Source organism: Pelodiscus sinensis, chromosome 28 (assembly GCF_052426305.1).
Source record: "Pelodiscus sinensis isolate ZL-2025 chromosome 28, ASM5242630v1, whole genome shotgun sequence".
Lineage (NCBI taxonomy): Eukaryota > Metazoa > Chordata > Testudines > Trionychidae > Pelodiscus > Pelodiscus sinensis.
Window position 1 is genome coordinate 17,441,969 of NC_143079.1, and position 13,282 is coordinate 17,455,250.

Sequence of the window (13,282 nt, forward strand, 5' to 3'; positions counted from 1 at the left end):
AAATAAGAGTCCCAGCATGGAGTATGCAGGAGTCCCCAAGTGGTGGGGAGAGGAATCCATTCTCCCTGGGCTCAGAACCAGCAAAAGAAATACCAATATATGCAAAGATAGCAAAATTCTGGATGGAGAAAGGATGCTCCGGGGACTTCCAGCAGTGCTGTGTTAAAATAAAGGAGCTGAGGCAATGCTACAGCAAAACAAAGGAAGCAAATGGATGGTCTGTTGCATCCCCACAAACATGCCACTTCTATGACCTGCTGCATATGATCCTAGGGTGGGACCCAATCAGCTTCCCAGGCCAGGTGATGGGATCCACGCAAGCCACTCAGGGCAATGGATTGGAGGACAATGTAGTGGTGGAGGAGGAGGACAAGGAGAATGGCCAGCTGGCAAGAACCAAGAACTTTTCATCACTTTGCAGACAATTCCCTCCTCCTAGGATGTCTCACAGTGAGGCACTGATCCTTGGGAGGGTGCTTCTAGTGAGTTCATCATTTTTTTCTTGCTACAAGCAGATTAAGGCAATTGGGTGTGATGTGTGGCGTACGCTATGTCTACACAGTGCAGGGGCCCAGAACAGCTTGTTAACATGTCTACTGATGGAGCAGGAATCCCCCCTGCACATCTCCAGGAAGCTCTCAGGTAGGAACTCTTTGATCCTTCTCACAAGGCTTCTGGGGAGGCTACGTTATTCCGTACTCCCCAATAGGATACTTTCCCATGCCAAGCCAGCAGTAAATGGTCTGGTATACAAAGCGGGTGGCTGGCTCATGCCGTGCCAGGTGCAGGGTCTGCTGGCTGGGCTCTGGCAGGCTTGCAACTGGCACAAGCACTGTAGCCAGACCGTGCCCCTTTAAGGGCTCCAGGGCTGGGAGCAGGGCAGAAGAGTTTCCCTGGTGTTGGCCAGAGTGGCCACCAGGGCAAGCTGGGGAGGGCTAGCCTCCCACTAGTTCGAATTAAGTGGCTACACAGCCCTTAATTTGAACTACTTAATTTGAACTATGCATTAGTCCTCGTAGAAAGAGGTTTACCTAGTTCGAATTAAGCCCTCTGCTAGTTCTGATTTGCATTGCTCAATGCAGTTCAACATCTTTATTAATTACCTGGATGAGGGGATGGATTGCACCCTCAGCAAGTTTGCGGATGTCACTAAGCTAGGGGGAGAGGTAGATACGTTGGAGGGCAGGGATAGGGTCCAGAGTGACCTAGACAGATTAGAGGATTGGGCCACAAGAAATCTGATGAGGTTCAACAAGGACAAGTGTAGAGTCCTGCCCTTGGGACGGAAGAATCCCAAACATTTTTACAGGCTGGGGACTGACTGGCTAAGTAGCAGTTCTGCAGAAAAGGCCCTGGGGATTACAGTAGATGAGATGCTGGATATGAGTCAACAGTGTGCCCTTGTAGCCAAGAAAGCAAATGGAATATTAGGTTGCATTCAAAGGAGCATTGTCAGCAGATCTAGAGAAGTGATTACTCCCCTTTATTCAGCTCTGGTGAGGCCACATCTGGAGTACTGCATCCAGTGGGCCTCCTACTATGGAAGGATGTGGATGCATTGGAGAGGGCCCAGCGGAGGGCAACCAAAATTATTAGGGGGCTGGAGCACATGACCTACGAGGAGAGGCTGAGGGATTTGGGCTTATTTAGTCTGCAGAAAAGAAGAATGAGGGAGGATTTGAAAGCAGCCTTCAACTTCCTGAAGAGTCTGTTCTCAGTGGTGACTGATGGCAGAACAAGGAGCAATGGTCTCAAGTTGCAGTGGGGGAGGTCTAGGTTGGATATTAGGAAAAACTATTTCCCTAGGAGGGTGGGGAAGCACTGGAATGGGATACTTAGGGAGGGGGTGGAATCTCCATCCCTAGAGGTGTTTAAGTCTCAGCTTGACAAAGCCCTGGCTGGGATGATTTAGTTGGGATTGGTCCTGCTTTGGGCAGGGGGCTGGAACCAATGACCTCCTGAGGTCTCTTCCAGTCCTATGATTCTATGCTATGCTCTCCTTATAGTCCTTGTGTCTGACTGCTCAAAATCTCTGGGTAGGCACTTTGTCTTAGCCACCCACTCTAACAGATAACTTTTTCCCTTGCTTTCGCATATATAATGGTGCATACAGCTGGCTGCCGCTGCCACTACAAAGGGATTGTTGCATTTGCTGAGATCTTACCTAGTCAATAGTCTCCTAAATCTTCCCTTTAAATGCCCAAAAGCACATTCAAACTCAGTTCTGCACTTGCTCAGCCTGTAGTTGAATTGTTCCTTACTGTGGTCCAGGCTGCCCATGTATGGCTTCAGGAGTCACAGGAGCAAGGGATAGTCTGGGTCGCCCAGGATCACTATTGGAATTTCTACATCTCCCTTCAACTTTGCAAAATCCCTCTAATCTTTTCCATCCATGTATAGAATGCGTTTTGATGTGTACCAAAGCATGTGCAGATATGCACAACTAGTAGAAATATGGGTCCTCTGCTAATCAGATAGGCAGCATCTGAATCTCTCCTGAGTAGCTGCACAAGTCACAGCTTACATGGAATACTGTGGGAGTGTTTTCTCCCTACTTCTAACTTAAGTTTATTTCTGGTTGAAAAGAAAAAATAGAATGTCCTTGAAAAAATCTTCCTAGGCAGAAATTATATATGAATGTAATCTATCAAACCTAACTCATTATCATCCTCCCAATCCATCCTCTGTTATGATGTTCACCAAAAACTTGACAGGGGCTAGGGCACCACAGGAAGACTCTCTTTTGGGTATCTCCTATAGTCTTCCACTGAATATCAACCTTCTTATGGTGTCCAAATCCATGGTCAAACACAGAGAAGATGGAAGAATAACACTGAATAAGACCCAACAGAATAGTTGTTAGTGTGAATCAATAGAAAAATGTATCCTTGATAGATAGGGTTGGGACAAACTGTGAGGGGCCAACGATATGGTATATAGAGTAGGTATTGGTTAAGTGGCTGATGTGAAGAGACCACACTCTGTCATGCTGATCAATATTGTCTCAATTCCTTGTATTCCCCCATCATCCTGTTTGCATCCATATGTTGTGTCGGGTCTTAGACATGGATTGTATCTCATTGTGGGCGGGGACTGGCTTGGTTTTTCGGTTTTGTTTCTACTGTTTTGTGTTGGAGCAGTCATGGAATATTGCAGTTGTCTTTATGTTTCCCACCACAGCAGCTCAGAACTCAGGCTTAGATCTCAGATCTGTCCCATGGATGAGAGTCTGAGATCAGAGATTTTTCCTTTTTCTCATTAGGCTGTCCCAGCTCCCAGGCTGAAGAGCCTCACCTGCCCTGAGCTCTCTGGTTAATTTTAAAAGGCACCAGATAGCTCCATTTAACACCACTTTTAGTAAACACCTTTTCCACAGGGGAGAATCTATCAGATTCACCAACCTTTTCAAGGAGTGAGGCGTTCATCCCCAAATAACCGCACCATGCCATAACAGCCCTTTTCAATCCTATCCCTTCCAAATACTGGTCTTCCTTTCTCCCCTTCCTTTCTCCCCTCAGCACCACCAACGTGGTATGGTAACTTCCGATGGTCAACAGCTATCAAATATATCTGGTACGCAGCCAGAGAAGAGATACCCTGACAAAGATCAAAGTATATTTTGAATCCTTTACCATAGTTGTCTTTGAATTATTGGCCATTGCCCCAGTATCATTCCATCAGCTCCCTAGTTAAGATTAAAGCAAAGAAAGCTGAGGATTCAGGTCCTGACCTTGTCAGCTATCGACATCTCTGTTTTGTGTAGATGCAGATGTTACTATATATTTTAGATATGTGTCTTTCTGTCCTTCTGTCTGTGAGGGTATGTCTAAACTAGCTCGTTAGTTCGACCTAGGTAGGCAAATGAGGGCAACCGGAGTTGCAAATGAAGCCCGGGATTTAAATATCCTGGGCTTCATTTGCATGTTCCCGGGCGCTGCCATTTTTAATTCCTCCTTAGTCCTAACTCCGTGCCCACGGCTACACGCGGCACGGAGTAGGTAGTTCGAATTAGAGATCCTAATTCAAACTACCGTTACTCCTCATTCCACGAGGAGTACCGGTACTTCTCGAACTACCATCATTCCACAAGGAGTACCGGTACTTCTCAAACTACCATCATTCCACGAGGAGTAACAGTAGTTCAAATTGGGATCTCTAATTCAAACTATCCACTCCGTGTCGCGTGTAGCCGTGGGCACAGAGTTCAGACTAAGGGGGATTTAAAAATGGCAGCGCCCGGGAACATGCAAATGAAGCCCAGGATATTTAAATCCCGGGCTTCATTTGCAACCCCGGTTGCCCTCATTTGCCTACCTAGCTCGAACTAACGAGCTAGTGTAGACATACCCTGAGTCCATTCAAGCCTCCTCCTAAGCAATAAGAGCTAGGACCTCCAAATTTGCTATACAGCTTCCTCTTAAAGCAAGGTCAGGGTTTGGTTGTGTCAGGATAATGGAATGTGCCTAGAATGTGATTGTTTCATGTCAAATGGAAAGGAAGGGGTGTGAGAGCAGGGACCACAGGGGTGCAGTGAACAAGGGGACAGGAATGGCCACAGGGAGGCAGCAAGTACCGCAGCAAGCAGTCACTGGCCAGCAGCACCCTCCACCCCAGGCCAATCATCTGGGATCTCTCCCGATCTCCACGACCTTTCAAAGATAATAGCCAAAGGCTCCTCAATGGCATTTGCCAACTCCCTCAGTACCCTCGGATGCACTAAGTCCGGACCCATGGATTTATGTACGTTTAGCTTTTCTAAATAGTTCCTAACCTGTTCTTTACCCACCAAGGGCTGTCCATCTTCTTCCCATCTTGTGTCATTTAGCGCAGAAGTCCAGCAGCCGACCTTGTCCGTGAATAGAGGCAAAGAAAGCATTGAGTACTTCAGCTTTCCCCACATCCTCTGTCACTAAATTACTTCCTTCATCCAGTAGGGGCCGCACACCCTCTCTAATCACCTTCTTCTTGTTAACATGCCTGTAGAAACCTTTCTTGTTATCCTTCACATCCTTAGCCAGTCGCAATTCCATTTGTGCTTTTGCCTTCCTGATAACCCCCCGGCATTCTCGAGCTATACATTTAAACCCCTCCCTGGTCATTTGTCCAAGTTTCCACTTTCTGTAAGCTTCCTTTTTGTGCTTAAGTTCACCAAGGATTTCCCCTGTAAGTCAATCCGGTCTCCTACCAGGTTTGCCTCTCTTGCTACGCGTCGGGATGGTTTCTTTCTGTGCCTTCAATAAGGCTTCTTTAAAATACTGCCAGCTGTCCTGGACTCCTTTCCCCTTCATGTTAACATCCCAGGGGATTCTGCCCATCAGATCTCTGAGGGAGTCAAAATCTGCTTTTTGAAGTGCAAGGTGTGTATTTTACTACTCTCTTTTCTTCCTTTGGTCAGGATCCTGAAATCTACCATCTCATGATCACTGCTTCCCAGGTTGTCACCCACCTCCACTTCCCCTATTAGTTCCTCCCTGTTTGTGAGCAGAAGGTCAAGCTGCTAGTTCATTTATAATTCAGGTTTCAAAGACTGTGAGAAGGCTCTGGTGAGCAGGGTCAGATTATGAAAGCGGTTTTAGGGGACTCCTTCATACTACATTCTGAGCTAGCTCTGCTTGGCGGGGGAGGGGAGACGGCTCTGCACCCTCCCATTCCCCCTCCATCCCAGATTGGAGCCCTGTGTGTCACTGATAACTGAGGGAAGTTCTCTCCCTGTGTTTGCCTGCAGGCTTTCCCTCTCCACAGCTCCCGGAATCATGGCCAATCAAAGAAGGGGGTGGTGGTGCCTACAAGCAGAGAGTGGCATGGAACCACCTGTTCCCCCTACCAACAGGGAGCTGCTCTAGGTAAGAGCTCCAATTTCCTGCCCCTCCTGCCCACAGCCCACAACCCCATCCATAGCCTGCTTCCTCCCACATATTGACCCCTTCCTTTTTAACCCCACCTCAAAGCCTAGGGGAGCCCCACAAAATTTACTAGCCCTCCTGGCCCCAGAAGCATTAATCAGATGGAAAAATATCTATTCTTCAACCCTCTCATGGCTGCTTCTTGTTTCGGCAGCCTTCTGCCAACCGCATTTTTGAGGACTCCACTATTCACCTCCACGTAGATGACCATACAGTCAGGGAGGGAAGCAAGCTGGAGCTGTTTAGTGCCTGTTCTACCTTTAAAGAGACTGTGGAAGTGGACTCTTTGGGCTCAGCAGGGTATTTCAATGGTCAAGACCAATGACATGCATCTAGAAGGCCTTGTTTTTTGCCAGGGGCCACTTCAGAAATTTTTGAAATGGCCCCTGGCAAAAAATTATTTTCCACCCCAGCCTAAGATGTTTCACAGGTAACAGAATTTCAGAAGTGCATAGATCCCAAATTATTTGAAGTTCTATGGCAGGATCTAAATTTAGCAACCTCCTGGGTCAGAATTCTCACAAACTTTTGTTTAAAATAGAAATTGTATTTCCCCCATATCTACTGTAATCCCTAAAACCCACAACTCATCCTTGGCTTCATATGTCTTGTGCAATGCTGCCCTCTGCAGGCAAATGTCTGTATTACAATAACAGGAGTTTCCTGTTTATAACAGCACACAAAGGCTAAGATGTTTTCCTCCTTGTTTGGCAGGTAAAAAGCAGACCATTGTGGTTGAAGGGCTGTTACGATCAGAGGAGTGCTGACCAGCACCCAGTGACAAAGGGTATGTCTACACTACAAAGTTAATTCGAACTAACAGCCGTTAGTTCGAATTAACTTTCATAGGGGCTACACATACAAACCACTAGTTCGAATTTAATTCTAACTAGCGGAGCGCTTAATTCGAACTAGATAAACCTCGTTCTACAAGGAGTAATGCCTAATTCAAATTAAGTAGTTCAAATGCCTCTGGTAGCTTTTTCAACCTTCTGAAACAGAAAGTTGTCTCCAATGCAGTCCAGAAACTTATTGGATAGCCTGTGCCCCGCTGTGTTAGTTTCCCAACATATGTCTGGATAGTTGAAGTCCCCCATCACCACCAAATCTTGGGCTTTGGATAGTTTTGTTAATTGTTTAAAAAAGGCCTCATCCACCTCTTCCACCTGGCTAGGTGGCCTGTAGTAGACTCCTAGCATGACATCACCCTAATTTTTTACCCCTTTTAGCTTAACCCAGAGACTCTCTACACAGCTATCTCCTACGTTCATCTCCACTTCAGTCCAAGTGTGTACATTTTTAATATACAAGGCAACCCCTCCTCCCTTTTTTCCCTGTCTGTCCTTCCTGAGCAAGCCGTACCCTTCCATACCAATATTCCAATCGTGCGTCCCATCCCACCAGGTTTCTGTAATACCAATGATATCATAGTTGTATTTATTTGTTAGCAATTCCAGTTCTTCCTGCTTATTACCCATACTTCTCACATTTGTATATAGGCATCTAAGATAGGGTACATCTACACTACAGCGCTAGTTCGGACTAACTTAGTTCGAATTAGTTAATTCGAACTAAGCTAATTCGAACTAACGCATCTAGAACTAAAAACTAGTTCGAATTAGCGTTTTGCTAATTCGAACTAGCGCGTCCACACTGATTGGACGCAGGGGGGCATTTAAGGGCAGCTGAAACCGGTTCTGGCAGGGCATCAGGTCAGCAGTTGCTTTGTGTGGCTGCTGTCTGAGGCTATCTGAGGCTCGTGCTTAAAGGGACCCCCCTGGACAGCCGGTTCTCAGCTTTTCCTGCTTGCTTGCCAACCTCGCCGAGGGACAGCAAAGCGTCAGTCTCTGTGCCCGTCTGTGTCGGTGCTTCCCTTCAGGGGGGGACCGCCGCAGGTGGCAACATGGAGCCACGGCTCGCCCTGCACCTTCTGGTGCACTTTCTGGACTTGCTGCTGCAAGCCTGCCAGCAATGGCTCAAGGCTGCCTGGCACCACCTGGGGAACGTCAGCCCCCTGCCTCTCCGCCTGGCCGCCCTGGGGGCCGTGGAGGAGCAGCGGCGGCGCCCCGGCACCGGTGTGCCCCGCCGCGTCTGGACACCAGCAGCGACTGGTGGGACCGCATCGTCCTGGAGCGCTGGGACGACCGACAGTGGACCCAGAACTTTAGGATGAGGAGGGACACCTTCCTGGAGCTCTGCGAGTGGCTCGCCCCTGCCCTGCAAAGAAGGGACACTCGCATGAGACCCGCCATCCCCCTCCAGAAGCGGGTGGCCATTGCCCTATGGAAGCTCTCCACACCGGACAGCTACCGATCCGTTGGGAACCAGTTCGGCGTGGGGAGATCCACCGTCGGAGCAGTGCTCATGCAGGTACGGCGCTCGTCGGCCACCGAGCCGGGGGGGAGGGGGGCTGCGAGGAGGGGATGGGCCGCCCCAGGGACAAAGGGGGGGGCGGGAGGAGGCGAAAGCGCCCCGCACCGGAGGGGTCGGGCTGTCCCGGCTGTACTACACGCCGCCAGGGGGGTTGCTTCCGGGAGTGGGGCGCGGGGCACTGCCAGGACACGCACGCTCCCAGCCACCCGGGCGCCCCACTGATTGGCGCTTTGCTGTGTGTCTCTCCGCAGGTGGTCAAGGCCATCAACCGGGTGCTGCTCCGCAGGGTGGTCCGCCTCGCCGACCCGGACGCCGTCATCCGGGGATTCGGCGCCCTCGGCTTCCCCAACTGCGGGGGGGCCATCGACGGGATGCACATCCCCATTCGTGCCCCGGAACACCAGGCGTCCCGGTACGTCAACAGAAAGGGGTACTTCTCTGTGATCCTGCAGGCCGTGTGTGACCACCGGGGACAGTTCACGGACATAAATGTGGGCTGGTCCGGCAAAGCACACGACGCACGGGTGTACCGGAACTCCTCCGTGTGCCAGCGGCTGCAGGACGGGACCTTCTTCCCCGACCGCCACATCAGGGTCGGGGACATGGACATGCCCGTCTGCCTGGTGGGGGATGCCGCCTACCCACTGCAGCCGTGGCTCATGAAGCCCTACACGGGGCACCTCAATCCCTCCCGCCAGGCCTTCAATGCCAGGCTGACCAGGGCCCGCATCGTGGTGGAGGGGGCCTTCGGGCGACTGAAAGCCCGCTTTCGATGCCTCCTCACCTGTCTGGACCTGGCCGAGCACAACATCCCTCCCGTGGTGGAGGCATGTTGTGTGCTCCACAATTTGTGTGAACGGAAGGGGGAGGCTTTCCTGCCAGCCTGGATGGCTGAGGCTGACCGCATGGCTGGACACTACGGTCAGCCCCGCACCGCCGCCGTCCAGGAAGCCCAGCGGGGGGCCGTCCGGATCCGGGAAGCCCTGCGGGAGAGCTTCCAGGTGGAGGAGGAGGAGGACTGACCTCTCCCTGCATGCCCCACTGGGGCCTTCTTCCACCCCACCCCTCCCTTTCCCCTTTCCCCTCCCTACCTACTGTCAAATAAAGACACCTGTTTTTCAAACAAAAATGTCTGTTTATTTCACAGAACTGGGGTGGGGGGAGGGAGGAATGAAGGTGGGAGAAGGGAGGGGGAAACCTGGGACGAGGGAGCTGGAAGGGGAGGGGAGGGAAGGGAGGAAGGGAAAGGAAAGCTCAGGGGTGGGAGTCCGGCTGCCTCTCCCGTCTCGCCACACTGCGGGTCCGGGGGCGTCGGTGGGGAATGGTTGTGGAGGGGGGGGCAGAGGGGACAGGGGGTGTGGAGGAAGCAGGAGCGGAAGCAGGAGTGGGAGCAGGGGGAGCAGGGGGAGCAAGAGGGGGAGCAAGAGGGGGAGCAGGGGGAGGAGGAAATGGAAAGCGGTCCAGCAGGCTCTGGAGGTGGCCTCGCAGGGCACGGCCCTGCTCCTCCAGGGCCTCCAGACTCCTCTGGCGCAGCCTGAGGTCCTCCTGGACCCAGTGGTCCTGGAGACGAAGCTGTCGGTCCAGGAACCGGAGGTGCCACATCTGGTAGTCCTCCTGGTTCCTGGCTGTCCTGCTTGCCCGGGCGCGGGCGGCTGCTGCAGGCGGTGTGATGCTCCCTGCAGGCCCCGGTGCTGCAGCTGTGGTGCAAGAAGACCAGCGGTCAATTACCCCAGGGGCCCAGGTGTGTGAAACCCAGCTCCCCTCTGCAAGGCCAGGGCCCCTGCAGGATCCCCAGCTGCTGCTCCGTGGTGGGCAAGGCCCAGGCGCACGGTCCCGGGGCTCCCTCTCGCCCCAGCCCCCCGTACACATAAGGGGAACACGAGGGTACTCACAGGTGGATGCCTCCCCGGCCTCTGACGATGCAGGCGAGCGGCTCTGTGGCGTGCCTCGGGGGTCCCGGGTCCTGGGCAGGCTGGCGGAGGCTCCTGGCTCTCAGAGCCCTCTTCCTCCTCCTCTGTGTCCAGGAGCGATCCCTCTGCCCCGGGGTCAATCACGTCCCGGGGGGCAGGGATGGCATGAGGCCCCAGGATGCAGTCCAGGGCATGGAAGTGGGGGCAGGCCTCCGGGTCGGCCCCTGGCAGGCAAGCCCGGGAGTAGGACTGCCGCAAGTCCTTAATTTTGCAGCGCACCTGCTCCCGGCTGCGCTGGTGGCCCCTGGCAGCCAGACTGGCAGCCATGCGTCCGTAGACGGCCGCGTTCCAGTGGCTAGTGCGGAGATCGTGGACATTGGAGGCTTCCCCCCAAACCTCGATGAGGTCCACGATCTCTGCACTTGACCAGGCGGGCGCCCGCCTTTTGCGCCCCCGGGCAGGCTCCTGGGAGCTGCCAGGCTGGTCCTGGGGAGCAGTGGAGGGCTGGGAGCCCTCGGATGGCTGGCTCATCCTGTGGCAGGTGCAGGCTGTGCAGGCATGGGTGCTTGCAGCCTTGCAACCGGCACAAAGTGAGTAGCCAGCCCGTGGCCCTTTAAGGGCTCCGGGGCCGGGAGGGGGGCAATAGAGTTTCCCTGGTGTTGGCCAGAGTGGCCACCAGGGAAACCTGGGAAGCCTTAGCCTCCCACTAGTTCGAACTAAAGGGCTACACAGCCCTTAGTTCGAACTAGCTAGTTCGAACTAGGCGTTAGTCCTCGTAAAATGAGGTTTACCTAGTTCGAACTAAGCGCTCCGTTAGTTCGAATTAAGTTTGAACTAACGGAGCGCTAGTGTAGCGCCTAGGAAAGTTAGTTCGAACTAACGTCCGTTAGTTCGAACTAACTTTGCAGTGTAGACATACCCATACTGATTTGATCTTGCCTCCCTGTTGTGCCTTCTCCCTCCTTTCTCCTTGCCATTATAGGCCATAGTCTCCCCCATTTCCAACCCATCTCCCAGTCCCACACATTCAGCACTTACCTGTGGGCTTTACTCACCTGTCCCCGTCGAACCTAGTTTAAAGCCTTCCTCACAAGGTTAGCCAGTCTGTGTCCAAACAAGGCCTTCCCGCTCCTGGAAAGGTGATCTCCATCTCTGCCAAGCACCCCTGGAAGAGCACCCCGTGGTCAAGAAAGCCGAAGCCCTCCTGGCAACACCATCTTCGCAGCCAGGCATTCACCTCCAGGATTCACCTCTCTCTGCCCGGGCCCCTACCTTTGACAGGAAGGATCGAAGAGAATACCACCTGAGCCCCAAACTCCCTCACCTGTACTCCCAAAGCCCTGTAGTCACACTTGATCCGCTCAGTGTCACACCTGGCAGTATCATTTGTGCCCACGTGGATGAGTAGCATGGGGTAGTAGTCAGAGGGCCGGATAATCCTTGACAATGCTTCCGTAACATCTCGGATACGGGCCCCTGGCAGACAGCATACCTCGCGAGATGAACTGTCAGGGCGACAGATGGGTGCCTCCGTTTCCCTCAGAAGAGAGTCTCCAACCACCACTACCCTACGTTTCTTCCTCGCAGTGGTGGCAGGAGACTGCTCAACCTTGGTGGTGCAAGGCCTGGTCTCCTCCACTGTGGGGGGTGACTCCTTGTCTCCTGCAGAAAGTAAAGTGTAACGGTTATGTAACAACACAGTGGGAGGGTTAGGAGCAGGGGTGGAACACTGCCCGCCGCCGGAAGTAACCAGCTGCCAGTGCTCACCCTGCACCACCGCCTCCTCCATAAGTGGCGGGTCAGCAGTCCCACATCCTAGGACAGTGACCTCCGTGGACTCCACAGGAATACTGTCCAGGAATTCCTCATGGCTTCGAATGCTCCTCAGCCTGGCCACCTCCTCCTGTAGCTCTCCCACCTGCTGCCTGAGAGATTCCACCAGCAGGCACCTTTCACAACGGTTGTCTCCCCCAGCCTGGAGATCGCTCAGTGGGAATTGCAAGCCACAAATACAGCAAGACCACACCAGGACCTGGGTAGAGGCATCCATGCTCAGGTTCTCTGTCTGGATACAGGCACAGGTGGAGGAGACAGGAGAAGTACTGGCACAAGCGCTTCGGGTCTTCATCACCATCAGTCACTCCCTCTGCTCAACTCCCTCTTCAACTCCCCTGTCTGCAGTCCCCTGTCCGATTCTTGTGTCCTGGGAGATCTGCCTGCATGCCTCCAACTGAGGAGTCCTCTACCAGAGACTGCAGCTTGTTTTTCTCTTTTCTTTTTCAAGCTCTTTTGAGGGAAAAGAGTGTGGGGTACCCTGGGATTGGTTTCAAGTGTCCATCCCTGTTTGCTTGTTTTGTTTCCATTTTGGGGGATCAAAAGCACTTGATGGTAGCAGTGAAATTCCCCAAATCTGGGCATTGGGATTTTGAGGGGAAGTTTTTGTAACCAGCGCCTGTAAAGGCAAGGTTTTGGAGCACTCTTGTGGGCCCCCACTTCTGCATTCATAGTACCAGAGTGGGGAACAGCCTTGACAAGGGCTTTTGTCTTTATGGAAGTTGATGGGGAGTAGAACCCCTACAGGTGGGCAGTACTAGTGATACAGCAGAGAATTATTATCATGGGAAATCTTTCTAAAAATCCCAGTTGGGAGCCTAAGTCTTTCTAAAAATGGACAGTTGGGAGAGGTCATTGCTTATGAAAATCAAGCCCTGGTCTTTTGCTTCTGTAAAATGGGGATGAATAATAATCTACTCTGTGAGGTTTAAAATATCAGAGAGGTAGCCGTGTTAGTCTGAATCTGCAAAAGCGACGAGGAGTCCTGTGGCACCTTATAGACTAACTGAAGTGTAGGAGCATAAGCTTTCGTGGGCAAAGACCCACTTCTCTGTGAGGTTTGTCATGATTATGAGGGTTAGCCAGAAGCCTGGGGATTAAAGGGTTAACTACACCTAGCCAGGTGGAGTGACCTATAGGAATGTAGGTGGGACTTTTCAAACTGGGACAAAGGAATTTGGTTTTTTGTCTTTTCGCCTTTTTGTCTCTCTGGGGGAATTCTCTGCAGCTACAGAGAGGGACAAGCATGTCTCTCTCTCTCTC